This window comes from Urocitellus parryii, chromosome 4 (genome assembly GCF_045843805.1).
Source record: "Urocitellus parryii isolate mUroPar1 chromosome 4, mUroPar1.hap1, whole genome shotgun sequence".
Taxonomy (NCBI): Eukaryota; Metazoa; Chordata; class Mammalia; order Rodentia; family Sciuridae; genus Urocitellus; species Urocitellus parryii.
The window spans coordinates 156,049,291-156,067,843 of NC_135534.1; positions in this window are offsets into that span (position 1 = coordinate 156,049,291).

An 18,553-nucleotide genomic window follows, 5' to 3' on the forward strand; every position below is an offset into this window, starting at 1 on the left:
AACAATAGTAATACTACATATACAATAACATGTGTACTTTAAAATATATTCTCAAATGAGTGATTTCTATGCATTACACTAATGAGTTCCCACAGAGTCACAGTGAGGTAAGGGAAAAAACATTAGCAATCAGGAGACTAAGGCCCATTGAGATAGCATGCATAAGGCCACTCAGCTAGCAAGGGAAGAGCTGGGGTTTGAACCAGCAAATGACTGACGAGAGATTTACAGATTCCCAAGCTCACCATGGTACTTTCCTGACTCTTATTTACCTCATTTCTGAACCTCCATATCTCTGCCTTCCACCCAGAAATGGATGTTTCTCAGGGTCTGCAATAGAGTACTCAGGAAGATATATTGTCACAACTGTCCATGACATAAAATAGATATGACAAGTATAAATGAACATGATCTTTGAATATTGACATGACCTTTACTTTCCCTCAGAATTTCTGAAAGCAAGGGCTCAACTATGCCATTTCATTTGAAAGTGAAATTATAATCTTAATGCTAAGAACTTAGCATCAACTCATCTTGATTCTGAATAATATGGCATTAGTCATAAGTCAGGACTTTATAAAACAAACTGAGGTTGGTATGAAAAATATAATTGCAACCCATGTTAAGAAAATTCAGGAAGAATATAAAATTATATACCAATTGAATTCTCATAGGAAAAAAATAAATCAAAATATTAACAATGATTATTTCTGGCTGAAAATATGATAAGTAATACACATTGTCTTTTTTACCCTTCTAAGGTTCAGTTTCCTTACACTGAATATATATTTCTTTTTTAACCAGAAAAATATATTCCTGCGAGGTGCTGTTGGCACTGCTAAATGTTTCAGCATAACAAAACAGTTACTTCCCTGAAGTTTAGTGGCTAGAAAGGAAAACATTTCCTGGTCTCATCAATATTATTGTAACACATTTTACCCCGAACACTTTTCTGCCCTTCTCCATCATTTTCAAAACATTGTATCTCCTTTGTCTGTTTTTATTACTGTGTTCATACAGTACATCATGATTGAAAGTTTTGAAGGAGACTTTGTGGCTTTCATTTCATTTTTGGTAAACCAGCAAAAACAAAATTGATGATTTTTCCATATGTATAAAGTATCTTTCATCTTGCAATTGGTTTTGAAATATTCTCAAATTCCACTCCAAACCCCACCCTGTGTGCTGAAATTTATGAGAAAAGAAATTATCTGAACGTTTTGAATAGAGTAAAATTACCAAGCAAAAAGGGATTTGTTGACCATCCAGTCCCACTTTCTTATTTTATACTTGAGAGAATTAAATGCCAGTACGACTTCTTAGAATGACCATCATTCACCCAACAAGTATCAAAGGCCAGGCTACAAACCCAGACCAATCATATGTAAATTGAGGGGTAAGTTAGATTCTTGAGTAGGTAATAATCATGGTTAGTTGGTGCCAGGGGTCTTCCTAAGGAGGAAATTGATTTGCCTTGGGAAAATGCCACAAAACCCTCTTGGGACTTAGGTTGGAAATTTGGGTGACAGTGGTTAGACTGGGAGAGAGCAACCCTGAAAATTGGCTTAGACTGGGAGCTGGGCCCATAGGGCTGACATGGTCAAGTGGATTATAAGAACAGGAAGTTTAACATCTGATTTTATACTCTTCCAATAATGGAACAACTATAAACTATAGGATAAAAACTAGAAGTTTACTAGAATTAGCATATCACAGGAAGGAAATATTAACCACCGGTTAATTGTGGTAATATTGGGGAAGACCTTGAGTTTCCTGTATACCAAATTATGAAGTTTTCATACAATTATCTTGCATTTTGGGGAATAAAGGTCTCTCATTGATCTGTATGATGTAATAGTATAACAGCTATCAGATATTTTGATCTTTTTATGAACTAGGTATTTATTGTCATAACAACTTTCCATGTATTATTTGTTATTTTTAAAGCATCCTGGCAATGACATTGTTATTATACCTTATTTATATATTAGGTCACAAAGGCTTGAAGTAATTATTAGATCCAATTATTTCCCTATCCACTTAGCAGGGTGAGCTTCAGCAGGTCGTTTAGCCCCTGAGTATCTGTTTTCTTGCCTATAGAATGGGAAACTACAAGGTTCAGATTTAACATGTAAACAAATTGCTATGCAAATAACCTGGAATTTAATTTAGCCAGTAAATTTAACCAGTAAATTAATTAAATGCCAGAATGACTTCTTAGAATATAGAAGGTGCTCACTAAATAGATTAATAAGTAGATATCAGGAAAGAATAAAAATGTGCTTAAAAGCATTTCTTAAAACTTAAATGAAGCCTAATTAAGGTCACTCCCATTCAGTTTTCAAACATGACTGATGAAGAAGTAAACAGAAATAGCCTATTATTGCACAGACACATTTGCTTCTAAGAATTCTGACTCTAAGAGATTTTTTCTGGTGGTGCTTATGAGTAGGGTGTAGTAGGGCCCTTGGGGATAATGGAGTGTCTGGGTGCTCTTCCATAGCATTAGTGGTGGAGAGACGCTGCTATCAGCTTAGGCTCTGGGTCCAGATGCAAGCTGTGGATACCACACACTAAGGTATTTGTGTTCTATTTCCAGGATGAGGAAAATGGGGAGCAGCAGAGAAGCAACAAAACCAAGTGTGGAGCCCGTTTACTGGTCTCCACGCAGCCGGTCGCAGGGTCTCCCTGTTGAACTATTTGAGAATAACTGCTGGAACTGCCAGTCGTTTGATAGCCTGGTTACATTGTGGGGAAGTGGCAAAGAGCACGACCACAGGCCCCAGAGCTGCCTTGCCTCTTCTCCCCCCACTCTTTCCCCACCCTGTCTTCCTCCAGTGGCTTCACCATTTTGTTTTTGTGTTTTTCTTTCATGAACTGAACTGTTAATTCTCCACAGAGACTAATCTAATCTGATAGTTTTCTAAATTAGAAGGGCTTGCTGAGGAATTTCTCTAAAGTCTGTACAGGCTAGCTGTAGCATGTTGCCAAACAAGAATTTGAATTTGGTGTAATTCACTGGGAATGTTTAAGAACTTGGCATTCCCAACAACTCCACCGACTGCTGTGCTAAAATTTAAAGGGCCCTCTCTGCTGTTTGGCCTCCCCTCTGCTGGAGCCCAGATCTCATCTCTGACTTCTCCACTTAGGAGAAAGAAAGATGGCAACAGAATGGCCTTCTCAAGGAAAGCAATCATCCTAACAACTAAAACCCCAGTGTACCCCAATGAAGTAGAAGTTTTTATGATGGCAATCTGGGAGAATCTTGAAATCTCTGCACAAGAAAGGAGCAATCCTGTGGCAGAGGGCATTGATGCCACTGTTAAGAGCAACTACAGAAATATAGGAATGAAGTTTTAGTGACCAGTCAGGCAGTTACTCCTCATATTTCACTATAATTCTGAACAGAAGGTCATCGGACCGGCCAGGAGTACAGCTCAGTGGTGGAGCCTTTGTCTAGCATGTGTAATGGGATCTATCCCCTAAACCCCCCGCCCCCCCAAAAAAATAATGTCATTGGGTGAGATCCCTAGAACCAACCATTCAGCTCTAAGATGATCTATGGGGACAGGAGAGCTCAAAGTATATCCTCAGGAAACTGGTATTCAGAGAACATTGTTATAATATCTGCAACGTTCACCTCATAAACATCTGTGAGGTTAATAATGAAATTTGAAAACTGTACCCATACAAATTGGATTACAGGGATTTGTGGGTAAGAAATAAAACACACCAACTTCTAAGTTAAATCTCTACCTAATCTTTTCCTCTTTTTTCTCCTCTGTTTTTCATCAATCCATTGAGGTCACACAGCTGCAATTCAGGCCTTGGTGACAGAGATGAATCAGAGATGGCACAAGGGTCCAGAATTCTTGGCCAGCCTTAAACAAATTGTTCAGCTATCAACTGGAGATGATGTAGTGTTCTGATTCAGTTATGGTGACCAAAAAATTACTTTAACAGAGCCTCTATCTTCTTCCTGCTTTTTTACATAATACTTACTGAAGAAAATCAATAATAAGAAAATAGCCTGAGTTCTTTGAGTCTTCCCAAAATACCTGAGTGCTATCGTGTTCTTTTCTAGTATTTAGTCTTCCAAATGAAATACTTCTTTCAGTTCTGTTTAAAAGAAAAAGATCTAATGTAACCAAGTAAAGAAGTAAAAAAAAAATGATGGTATAAATTATTAAGATTTTCGGAACCCCAACTTTAAACATTGTTTTCCTGGCCATGAGCTAGTTCTCTCAAATGATATCAATCAAGCAGAACTCAAATTAAGTTATTTTTAACTTTCACTTAAAAAAAAAAAAGGATCAGCTTAAGAGTTTGAGCTTCTAATAGTAACTTAACCACTTATTTGATATGTTCCTCAGACAAGCTATTTAACTTTCAAGACTCATTCTCTTTACCTGTATAAAAAGCAAAACGATATTTACCTTACTGATTCATTAGAAGAGCTAAGTGAGATCATGTTTATTAAGTGTTAGAAACATCCCCAAGTTAGCAGGCAGCCATTTTTACAGCATGATATTAGGGTTTGGTGGTTTGGTTTCACAAATAGGCTTATGGCTGAGAATAAAGAAGATACTGAGAATGAAGTAAGTTATTGCACATTTGAAATTAGAGAAGCATTATTTGTATGGGTCTGTCATCTTGCTGCAGGGAAGCAGAAGAAGCCAGCCACATTGCACTGGTGCTGAGGGAAGAAGGGGATGAATGAGAAAGATGGGTCTGAGAGAAGATGCTATTTTTTGGAAGTGCAGTGCTGGTAAGAAAAAAACTACTTATTCCCTCACCTGACTTTCTTGTGAAGAGAACACAGAAAAGCTTCCTCTCATCCAAGGCAATTGAGAGTGGCCTCAGTACCTGGGAGCTACCACCGGCCTGTCTGGCACTAGCAGAGATCTACACTTGCAGAGAGATTTGAAGTTTCCAAGGAATATGGGAGAGGAAATCCATAGAAATTACGTACCCTATAAATGGGACATACTCAAATTTACTCATGGGTCAGAGGAGTTTAGGGGGCTGGTAATGCAGGTAATGCTGGAAAAATTAGATGCCCTGGAAGAATGGGGGAGTTTCCCAAATGAACTGGAAATACTTAGAGAGAAGGTAGCTTTGAATAGCATATGAGACAGTTGAAACTCCAAAATGAATGACTAGATCATAAGAACAAAATAAGGCCATTGTAACAACTGACCATAGAATTTTATAGACCTATTAATGGAATTTCCTACTCAGGGGAAAAGGGGAGTTTGTTAAATATTATCAATGCCATCTTGGAGTCTGTAAACAGATGCAGGATATTTTAAACATTTTTGTATTCCAAATAGGATCAATCTAAAATGGTGATCTCTCTCCTCTAAATTCATGTTGTCTATTTTCTTCATTTCATAGAATTTCCATGGGTGTAGGTCAATGTTTCTCAACTTTTTTCTTTATTTTTTTCCCTTTAGGAGCCTTTACAGAAGTTTTTCTTATTGTCTCTTCCACAATGAACCCTTAAGACCCCTACTAGACTATATATCTATTTGTGCAGTCTTCATATAGATGTGCTTTATACACAATAAAAGTAAGATTTTTACTTTTACCTCTCTATCCCTCAAGAATCAATTTTTAGCCCTTTGGGGATAATATTGCCCCTGTTGAGAATGCATGGGTTAGGCTGACGGGAAGACAAATTCCTAACCAGGTTGAACCTTAGTTTCCTCATCTCTAAAATTCAGAATTCAATTCAATTCGATAAACATTCCCCATGCTTTAGGCATTATTCCAAGGCCTGTGAAACACAGGTGCTAGCCTTAAACTGATGAATGCTCTGTGTTCTGTATAGAGAACATTTTTAATATCTGTGTTTTCTGTAGCCAAGATTATGATGGATATAGTAGTCCTTGGATGATGGCTTTCAAAGACTTTAAAATTTTTTTCTTTTCTGAGTTTTGAATTTTTATTTCAAAATAAAAATTATTATGTATTTATTGAAAAGGAGAATTCTCAATATGTTAGAGTTGGGAGGACCCTAGAGGTTACCTCATCAGACTTCTTAGGTCCTCAGACACATATGGGAGAGTTACAGCTGCTGGCTACTTTATTGCCTATAACTTATCACCTGGCACCAACGTTTTAGTTCCAACTCTGTTGCCAACAAAAGGTGTGACCTTTGTTGAGTTAATCACTATTTCTGAGTCTCTGTATCCTCAGAAGGGGAGGAGCTAGAGAACTCTATAAGACTTAATAAGAAAATTTTAATATTCAAAGTTGTATTAGTAGTCAAAACAGGATAAAAAGAATGCAGCATATTATTTTAGAACAGAGTATGTCTTCACTTGAGAAATAAAAACTGAATTAGCCAGACTGTATAATTGTAGTGAGACAAAGTATTTTTCAAAATCAGCTGAAATCATTACCTTAGCTCCATTAGTCTTTTTGGAAGCTTTCTTTTTCTATTTAAAAAAAAAAAACCAAACACAAAGTTCTATCTGAATTGATTTCTTTACCACATTTGAAATTTGATTTTGGGTATACTGCCTTCCATTTTAATTTGTAGTTTAATGATCAGCAATTTTAAAGACTTAACTAACATTACATTGAATCATCATTATGAGGAGATTATTGGCAATACCTTGTTCTGCTCCCTTCTGGACCCCATTTACCTCCATGGTATTCCTTAACATCTTCTTTTCATCTATAGGACTCAGGCTAAGATGGGCCAATTCTTTGTCATGATTTAACACTGAATCATTTTGATTATTCTCTGATGTGTCTTCTTAGACTTAGAATGTCCTCCTATAGCCTTCTATGCAGAACTGCACATTGCAGCATTCCCTAGTGAAATTTCATCAGTACTTTATGTGATGCCAAAATAACATCAACACCATAAAATATGCTTCATAATAATCTTACTTGCTTTTCTTTCTCAGTTGTCAAAGATCATACAGATGGTTTGGTGAAAAGTCCGCATTTACTCCCACAGAGTACCCTCCACATTTCTACTTGAGGATAATTTTTAACTTTTCATTCCTAATCAATTTTTATTATTGAAACAGCTTTGTTTTGAGAAGTGGCATAGACACAATTTTCTCCAGATGAGAGTATGGTAGCCCTTTCTTGGGGAGTGGGAAGAAAAAGATTCATCGCAGCCCACATAGTCTCTGTGGACTCAGTTCTGGTTTAGAACATTGTGGGGGAGGGAAGAGAAGGCCGACAGTTTCCTGGAGGGATGGCTGAACACATCCAGTGCCATCCAGTAGGACTCATGCGATGAAGCTCTGTCAGTTCTAGGGCACACAGTGGCTATCAGGCACTTGTACTGTAGCTACTGTGACTAAGGAAAAGAGTTTTTTATTTTAATTGGTACTAATTTAAACTGAAATAGCCACATTTGGCTAGTGGCTACCATACTCACAGCACAGTCGCAGGAAGTGATATGACTAGAACTGAGGCTCAGAGACAGGTTAAGAGTTGGACCTATGGCCTTGTTTTTAATCATTTCCTAACTGTATTACTGGAGGACATTTTGTATTTTACTTCACCTTGGTAATATAGGACAGTCATCATTCCTGCTTCTTAGTGCTATTGTGGTGAATGTGAGAAAATCCATGAAAAATATTTGATATGGTACCTTTTACATGATCCATGTTATAGATTAGATATTATTTTAATTATTTCTTTTGAGAGAGATGATTTGGATATATTCTTATCAGAGCATTCAAATAATGTATTCAGAACTCAAAGGTGAATTTTCTTTTCATGCTTCTTTCCTAGGAATATTCAGTTCTAGAGGAACTGAGGAAGTAGAAATCTTTCCTGAGTGAACTTTGAAAATCAGGGACCTCAGTTTCCTAAGGTTAGTATTTACTCCCAAAGTCAGTATTTATTCCTTCTCAGTGCTCTTTGAGTCTTCTCAACATTTTTCTTTCTTCACATTTTGTTTTATGTTATTGTTAAACATTTAAGAATATGGAAGCTCTTCCTGGAATGTTCAGTTGGCAGTGATTGAATTACTTCCGGGTATAAATTCATGTTCCTGGAAGGTATTTGTGGAAATGAGTAGACTTCTCTGGAGAAAACTTCAAATGTCAATTCTCTGAACAGCAACCACCTTTGCAGGTCATATTTTGGAAAAAAAAAAATTGTGTTTAAACTTCCTGATTTGTGCTCAGTCCCATCCCTCCACAGCAAAGGGACAGAACTGTCCATGGAGTATTGAATTGTGTTAATAGGAATGGCCTAAGAATGGTGTGACAATTGGGGAGGAAAAACTTATTTTCTTATTGACAACTCAGCATTTTTCATCTAATCCTCACACTATAGTTAAATTATGTAGCCTTGACTTTGGAAGCAGCATGAAAATGTAAGGTACATTTAAGTAAGAGTAGATTGTTACTGCATGCCAATGGAAGTGCTTCTAGCATCTGTATTAATGGAAATTAAATTTATAATCAGTGATATGACAATCAGTACTTCGTGTCAGTTCAAGATGCATTGTTTTTCCTCTTAAGACTTAGAATAATCAGAAACATATTTTGACTTTTATACTTCCTTTTTGCTCTTCGTTTCTGCATTCTGTAAACATAAATGAAAAAAGAATGCTGGAGCTTTTCTCTATCTTTCCCCCCCAAAAAATTAATGCTTATTTCTTTATTCTGCATATTGCTTACAACTATACAGGTAACTCCAATAGTACCACTCTCCTTTAAGGAATGTGTGAATGTATGTGTCCTAACCCTTATTTGGAGCCTGAATACCCCAAAGCCTAGGTATGCATTTGTTAAATCTGAGCTCAGAAGCAAGGGTGTCAGAATGTAATGAGCTATGAAAAAAATGAAAAACTGTAATGTCTGACTGAACATGCTGTCCTTCTGTGGAGTAATTTATAGTTTGTTTTATTTTTCTTGCTGAACTGCCGCGCTCTACCTTTTGACCTCCTTTTTTTTTAAAAAAAAATGGGAATGTGGGCAGTTCATACCATTCTCTATTTTCCTAATGATTCTCACTGATAATGATAAAATGTGATCCCAATATAAATTAATTAAAGACTTCCATTAAACTTCAATCCTGGAACATCTTAGTAAGCAGCCTCAATTGTTTTTGTTTTAATGTGTGAAACACAGGCTTTTTGAATCACAATTCCTAATATTTTCCTAAGAATGAGACCACATTAAAATCTTAATTACTCCCTGAAGCTTAACAGACATTATATTATTTTTATGTCTGATGCCAGGGTAGCTCAAAGTATTTTTGCAGTAATTTTCCTTTGGAATTCTATTTTTTATCATTGAGGTTGAACTTTGAGGTTCATGGAGAATGTGTACAGGAGGGCAACTGTTATATCCATCATTTTTAATCAGTCTTTTTTTTCAGACTTACTTGCATACTAAAACTGAAAAGGAAATATAAACTAAAATAACAATTATTGTCTAAAACCTTTTTTAAAAGTATATAAACATTTAACTATGAATTTATTGGAATGTATTTATTGTAGCAATAATGTTCATTTTGTTACTGTGACAATTAGTTGTTTATAATCAGAAAGTGGTATGTTACCATTAAGTAATATAGACCAATTGACATTATTTTAACTTTAAGATTATAAAGATCCAACATGGGAAGGAGGCCTTTGCCTTGCAAGTATGATTTTTTTTTTGTCCTTTTCAAGACAATTGAGACTAATCCTATCTTCCTGCAACTGTCCCAATGAGATATTTATATGTAACGGTTTGACTCTATTAATACACTTTATTGATCTACAATTCATCTAATTGGTGAGAGGGTATTAATGGCTTCCATTAGTCCATTTTCTAATTTCCACATGTTCTAAGGACCATAAATTTTTACTTCATCTACTTAAAGGAAGAACCAGTTCTAATAGGACCAGCTGAAAATATGACAAAGGAAATTTCTAGCAAAATTCTTTAGCATGAGTAGGATTCAATCAAATATTCCTAATTTATCTCCTTTAGAGATAGCAATCCCATTTTTTTAAAAAAAAGCTGCTTATAAGAATATATTTCAAATACAAAATTATAAGTATAAATTTGTTAAAAATATTTCCTATAACACATTGATTATCATCTAAGGCAAAGTATTCTAGACTTAACTGACTACACTTATTGGGAACTGTTGAAGTGCTTTCAAGAAGTGTTGTCTCAGAGAGAGAGTATACAGGGAGAACCAAAAGTCCTGCTTAGCAGGGGTATTGTGTGCAAGTCTGTTAAATGACTAGTGCAGTGTCTGGAATATACCATGAGTACAGGGCTACTATCATAGGGGCTACTTTATCATCCCAAATAATTCAGAAAATAGTGGCAGGAGTTATAAACAAGCTTTCTATCACCCTTCTTTAAGAGTATTCTCTCAGCTGTTTATCTTATAACTGTAACAACAATAGGAAATCAAAATAATCTTAAAGAACCCCAGAGCAGAATTGATGGAATTTTTGGCTGAATGGTGCTTAATCCATCAATGCCAAATAAAATCACTCAGGAATTTGGAAGATGAAAGCACTTAGACTTAGAATGTTGGAAGGGCAGCGAGAGACAACCCAGTCTTTTCAGAGAAAGAATCTGATGCCCAAGGAGGAGAAGGAACTTACTGAAGATTCTAATGCTGTTGAGTTTAACAAGCCAGGACTATAGCTGAGATTTTTCCTTACCTAGTCCCATGTACTTTCCAATATTTCTATCTTAGTAAACATGTAATTTGGGAACCATGCTTCTTTGTTTGGCTGTAGTGAATATTGAATGACTGCCATGTGACAAATGGTACACAATGCTTAGAGGTGTGGAAGGTGTGAAGATAAACAAGAGCTTGGCCTTTAAAGAAATATATATCATATATTTTTAGAAATATGTATATATGTATATATTCCTGGCTTATATGTAAATTTACATCACATAAAACACCTGAGGCTCCATATGGTCCAAATGCTATGTGGTGCAACATAGAAAGGAACAGCAATATCTACTGGCTCTGAAGAAAAATTGAGTCTTTGAGATTCCCTAAAGAGGTTTTAAACAGCATGTGAATATACATCAGGAGGCAGTCCTTCTCGTCATCTCTCCCATCCACACAGCTCCTGCAGGACCTCTATACTCTCCTCTTTATCACTGCTTTCCCCACAGTATGTTTTTTCATTAAAAAATAATAATGAAAGAAATCTTGTCGTGACAGCTCTTCAGGGGAAAGTTAAAATTGACCTTCCTGTCTTCCTGAACATTTTCTAGAATCTTGTGAAACTTTCCTTTCTACTTGCAACAAACATATAATGCTGAGTGAAAAATGAATGAATCTTAGATAAGAGGCAATGAAAGGCCTTTGAAAAGGCTGGTTAGTTAACTAACTCTCCTGAGCATCATTACCAAGGATGCTGTCACTAAATAACATTTCTCATCATGACTTTGACTAACCAGTTGAGTTTAAGATGGCACAAGATTTAGGCTGAGTTTCAATGGCTCCTCGTACACTAGATTCTAAAGTTTTATGAATATGGAAGCAGGCAGATGAAGGCCTGTGAATCCCAAGAATTTCTAATATTCTGTGTGTTGATATAGAGAATCCATTATTCTTCTAAGAGTTTGCATAAGAATTTTTTTACACGAATGAAAACCAACTATTTTTGGAAAAGTTGTTAATATGTCTGTTTTGATTAGAACTGTAATTCTGAATTCCAAATAGCCAAACCTAAAAATCATGTGTCTTGTAAGAGATTAAAAGAAGACTTGGTGATTATGGAGGGCAAAGGTGAAGAGAAGAGTCAGGGGTACAGGGCTAGTTAGATCAGAGTCCCTTCATGACCCATAAGTTCTTGGGTTAGTTTTAAATCTCTATCCCATCCCACATTCCTTGCCAATAAATCATTCATGCTTCATGGACTTGAGGCTGCAAGCAAGAAACAATAATTTCTCATCCTCAAAGATCCATTTATTCTAACCTATAAACTAAGTGAAAATTGGCATCTAATTAGGTCTTTTTTAGTGGTAAAGTTAGTATGGATATTAGCATGTCTTTTAATATATGTACCAAATTAGCAAGGAGACCAAGATTTTCATTGAGTTCTATTTCTGTCAGATATGATTTGCTTATTCTTTATGACTCCAAGATATCTTAAAAGTCATCTGGGTATTAATTTTTCTTTTTACAGTTCTCTCCCAGTCTGTCCCATTTTTTTGGGGGGGGGCTGCTGTTTCAGATTTTTTAAAGTAGTATTTTCACATTCAGTACCTGGATATTTCTTCAGTGGTTTTGTGACTTCTGCTATCATTATAATTTGCTACACCACAGGTCTCTCACGGGGAGTTCCATGTTGCTAAGACTTTGCAAAGCGACTATGTATGGGGCTCGGACTTTGAGAGCCTTCATTGTTGTGTCTGCTTGCTCTATTCTAATAGGAGACTGTATAATTTCTCTTCTCTCTCCACCTATCACAATGATCAGTAAATATTTATTTTATTGAATTACTGAAAGCTTTTGAGACTTGTGTGTCTTAATTTTTTTGTAGCTAATAACAAAATATTACTGACTGGGCAAGTTATAAAGATAAGATATTTATTTTAGCCCATGGTTCTAATCCAAAGTCACAGTTTGGATATGGTGATGAACCTCTTGCTGGTGGGATCCTGGGTTGGCATACAGTATCACATGGTGAGACTGGAAGCACATAGGATACCTAGCTAAATTGACTTTCACAGAAGACCTACTCTTCAAATAACCCATTAAACCATTAATACCATGAATGAATTTCATCCATTCATACAGGCAGAGCCCTAATAACCTTTTAAAGTCCTCCCTAGTCTCACCTCTTAATATCTCATAGTGGGGATTAAATTTCCCTGTGATTTTCAGAGAGGAAAGATCATATTCAAACCATAACACAATGTTATGAAACTTACTGAGAAATTAAAGCTAACCTACCAAGTATGTTCCATTTACACAAAACAGAAAATGTAAGTGACTACTGTTTTTCAGTTACTATGGGACTTATTTTAAGCAATCAATGCTGGAACATATTTTTATGTGTCTGTTGCTTTACCTAGATTAACTCATTTAATCTTATCAATTGCTATGAAAGTAAGTATTATTATCATTATTTTGTGAATGTGGAAGCTGAGGCTGAAAGAAGTAATGTAATTGCTGGATATTAGGTAGTAAGTGGCAAAAAGGGCTCAACTATTGTTTTTTTCAGACTTAATGGTCTTTGCTACCTGCCACCAGATCTTAACTATCACAAAGATTAATAAAGTCAAGGGAAGTGAATCCTAAGAAAAATTATGTTACGTTTTTTAATTTCCAATGAAGTTGGAACTTTGTTAATCATGTTAGTTATTTCTATATTTATAAAGATTATAAAAATAAGCTACTTTGAAGAGTAATTTCAGGCAAATGCAGAACTCATAGATGCCCAAGTATTAACAATTTCAGAGTCTTAACATATGTTGAACATTTACTACATTTAAATTCATGTTTAATGAATTTTTATATTGAAATGTTTGCTAGCAGCAGTGTTGAAGTCTTCAGAACCTCCATATTATATCTCCCACCTTAACACCTCCATTCACAGACATAGAAAATTGAGTTTATGCTATAGAGGTATTCCAGGATAGTTTGCAGACTTGTTTGACTCCAGAGCTTAAATTCAAATGATATTTGACTCTTTATATTCCTTTGAATATTTAATAGTGACATATTGTTTAAATTTGAATCAAATTCCTCCTAGAAATTGCCCCATTGAGAGAGCTTGCTTATTATGTAATCATATTTTTTTCAATTTCTGCATTTTGTAAATTAGAGGTGGGACTCCAGTTGAGTGTTGATAATAATACACCAGGCAAACTCTACTAGATATCACATTTAATGCAAAGAATGAAGCATACTTGTCCCATTTATTATAACTTGGTCATAAAAATATATAGAATATTTAGGTAAATATTATTCAGATTGACATCAAGGATATAAATTCAGGAATTCTGTATCTTGTTGGATTTTAAAGTTTCTTCTTGTTCTTCTTCCTTCTCCTTCTTCACTATTCCTATAAAAAAAAAATCTCTTCTCTATTGTCATCAACATGTGAACCAGGTGTCCCATTCAAAGAGGTCAATAGAAGATGCAATTGAGACTATTTGAATGGATATATATAAAAGTTATCCTGAAAAAGACATGCCAGATGATAAAGAAAATATATTAGCTATATGTACTACTACCTGGTATTTATCCTAAAGAATTAAAGTCATCATACTACAGTGATACACGCATACCCATGTTTATAGTAACACAATTCACAATAGCCTAAGTGGCCCCCAATAGATGAATGAATAAAAAAATCATATATATAATATATGTATATTATATATATTACACACACACACACACACACACACATACACACAATGGAGTTTTATTTAGCCATAAAGAAAACTGAAATTATGCTTGCAGAAAAACGGATGGTACTTGAGAACATTAGGTTAAACTCAATAAGATAAACTCCAGAAGGCAAAGGGTTTTATGTTTTCTCTCATATGTGGATGCTAGAGAGGAAAAAGGAAAAGAAAGGTGAGATAGGAAATATATTGAAAGGTGAAGAGACATCAGTGGAGTAGAAGAGTCCAAGGGGAGGGAAGAGAAAAGGGAAAAAGGAAATATTAGGGAATGATATTGGGTACATGTACAAGTATTTAACAATAAATACCGCCATTGTGTACAACTATAATACACCTTTTACTGTCACTATTTTCATTCAGACCTTTATCTTCAATATTTCAAAAATAATTTTTCCTATAGTATTTCAAAAGTCAACACCACTATCATTTGTGAGATGTACCATCATTTTATGACAATGAGAAAGAAAAGAATGCTGCCAAAAACGTAGAGATACCATGAGTTATAAGATACATTCTGATTTTAGAGACAAATAAATGTGAAAATCTTTGCATTTTAGAACTGATGAGCACAATATTTCTTTTTATCAATAATTTCTCCATATGAAATCAAAACCCAAAGTATATTACTTTTATTTGGTAGGTGAAGCTTAATTTGATTCATTTAAATAAATATGACAATTGACTAAAATAGGAGGTATCACAACATAATAACAAATTTATTTAATATGAATGAAACTCTGCTGTTAATGAAAGAAAGAAATGAAATGTAAGTTGCTGTACATGACTTTAACATTAGATAAATGTGTATTTTACTGTGGAAAATGCAAGCATGTGGATTTGGAAATACTTATAATCATGAAGCATTACAACAAAATGTAACAGTCCTGTAAATTAAAAAAAGATATCTAAAGCAATATTTGTTTTGTGAACTATATATACATTCCATGAATAGGTTAGAAGATAACACATTTGTGAACATTTAATTTCTGGACTGGTATGACAATTTTATCTTATTTATTCAATTCAATAGCTATTGCCTATATGGAAACATATTTATAACCATACTCAACCTCCTAGTGCATAAATTACCTTGTGGAAGAAAATCAAGAACTTTCCAAACAACATAAACTTTTTGAAGTCACCAAGGTACCTTTAAGTAAATTATTGCCCCACCGCCCTAAATAGTACCTAGTAGCCAGGCAGAGTTTAATGCACCTTTCAAAGTTCCTAATTTACTCCCAGGGAGTAACGGACTAGTGGACAAGCCCTGGGTGATGAATTACACATTGAGATGCATTTTCCCAGGGGATTTGGACTCAGTGTTGTCTGAATAAAATTAATGCTTTTCATTTATTTCAAACATGTGAAATAAATAAAGTCAAAGGTCTACAAATAGTTCAGAAATCTAAAGCAAGACCATTTCATCTTCCTGGATATAGTAAAGGACAAAGTAGGTTCAGTTACTTAAGCTGGAATTGTTAGAGCTAAAAATTGACTGAAACAACCGAATGAAAAGTATCCTATGTTTAGTTCAGAAGGGCAACTTCACAGGTAAACTCAGAATGAAATTTCATCTGAAAGACAACCATACTTTCTGTAATCCCTGGGTGTTCCAGAAAGGTCTTCCCTGTTAAAATCCAACCTATCCAACCTTGTAGAGTTTATGATATCTGCCAGGATCACAACTCAAGGTGGTATGACTGCAGGCCATGAATGCTGTTGTATTTACTGGATAATGTCTGTTACAAAGAGGTGGAAAAGTATTTTTGCCTTTTGAAAACTTTTCCTTTGTTAGCCTTTATGATCTCAGGAAGATTGCATAAATGTCTGGTATTCTACTTATTATTGCTTTTCCTTTGGGGAATGATGAAAGAATCTGGAGTCTTTTCTGAATCCCAGGACCCTGAACTCATGTGATCCTTATTTCTAAATAGCCTTAAGCAACTAAAACTTAAAAGTACACCCTGTTTTATCCCATTTTTACTTCCATTGATATTTGACTATTTACTCATATTTAACACTACTATAACTAAATAAAATGCTACCAAATTGTTACACCACTGAGGGAAGAGGGCATGACAAAAATCCTATTATCCATGTGGGTATGGTGGTGCATGCCTGCAAACTCAGCTACTCAGAAGACTGAGGAAAGAGTTCAAAAGCAGCCTGGGTAACTTAGGGAGACCCTGTTTCAAAATAAAAAAAAAAATAAAAAGACTGGGAATGTAGCTTAGTAGTAAAGTACCTCTTGGCTCAATCCTTAGTACCACAAAAAACAAAACACCACAACAATATCATGTTACTGTCTGCAAAATATTCAGATTTCTCCCTCTACTTGTCCCACTAACTAAGAGATTGAGTCCCCATTCTGTTGAATGCAGGAATGGTCATAGAGGAAGTGACATGTTAGTACTTTGGTGAAGAAGGTTTAAGACCAGACCTTGGTTCACCATTTTCTTTTCTATCAAAAGATAATCAGTTGGGTCTCCTAGAGAAGACGATGACAGAGCATTTTCTGTTGACCCCTGAGAGACCTATACAATGAGTGAGGAATGACATTTCTTGTTATAAATCAGTAAGATTTGGTGGTGAGGAGAGTCCTTTGTTATAATAGAATTCGTCAAAACTTATGCATGTGTACAATGGCTGGCACTTAGAAACAAATTTAGGTTCAAATGTAATATATCTCTGGCAACCTCAAAATCCTATGAAAATTAAATGGCTAATTAATTATGGTTCAAGTACTATGATGCAATTAAAATAAGATGAAAAGTATTTATATTTCTTTATGAATGGTTAAAATTCAAAAAATTGCATATGTAGCAAATGTACAACCACTAAAACTTCCAGTGTACATGTATATACATGAAAACGGAAATGAACTCATAATAGTTGAGTTAGGGTTGTCACATTTGAGAGTAGGCAATTAAAAAAATAATTTTAAGTTGGGTACAGTGGCACAGGCCCCTATTCTCAGCACTCTGGAGGCTAAGGTGGAAAGGCCATCTGTGCCAGGAGCTGGAGAACAGACTGGAGACCATTTTGCAAAAGTAAAACAATTCAAAATACTTTTTATAATAAATATTTTTAATAACTAATAATAAAAAAGAAAGAAAGAAAGAAAAGAAAAGAAATAAAAAATTTTTTAAATGAAATAATACTTAACATTTAAAAAATTGGTCTCCATAAATTTAGTGATTATGCATCATAATGAGTTACTTCTGAAGTTGCTTTCTTTGTTATATTTATTAACAATTGAATAATTGACTATATCTCATTTATTCCAAGCATATTGTACCCTGTTCTCCTCCTAGGAAATTCAGAGGAGTGAAGTAAGGTGTGTGGAATGGTTTAAAGAAATAAGATAAGCAGAGATCTTATCATGGCTCCTTTAGGAATATATAAGGTAATAAAACTCCACAGAGCTGTTTTCATTGGCAAATATTCAAATACCAGCCTTTGACTTAAAGCATCGCTAGCTGGCTGAAGGCTGACAAAGGTAAGCTTCTGCACTAGGCCTGTGAATGAAGGTCCCTAACTGCCTAGGGAAATTGCTAAGCTGTGTCTAGATTTTATTAGCACCACTTTAAAGTGCTGGCAACAAAGGTCCTAATTAGGTTCCCTTAGTTCTACCCAAGGTAGTTCATAAACACAAAGACCAAGTTCAAAACCAAGGAATTTTTTATCTGGGAGGGCCAAGAAATAGACAGTACACCATGCAGTCGCTCTTCCTCCTTTAACCAAGGCAGACTTGTGTAACCTACCTAGCATTTTCATGATAATCCCCTTGTGGGTTTCAAATTGCTTTCATGATACAAGATGTGACTCACGTCAATCAAATGGAATGAAATTAATTGACATTCCTGTCTTAACACACTGTTATTTTTCACTGGAGGGAACCGAGACCCACAGAGGGAGGTAGAAAACTAATTCTAGGCATTTTCTATTTTTGAGTCACTCTGACAGGTATGTACCATGTGGTCCTTCCACAAGAGGTTGTTAATATTCCCGTTTGACAGATGACAAGACTGAGTCTCAGGGAAGCAACTCACTGTGCACAAGCTTACTATCCTCACCATCTAGAGATGCCCAGCTGCAATCTCTTGACCCTTGATCTGTAATGTAATGTTATTTTTTTTTCTCTGATGAAATTAATGGATGATATTGAAAGAATCCTT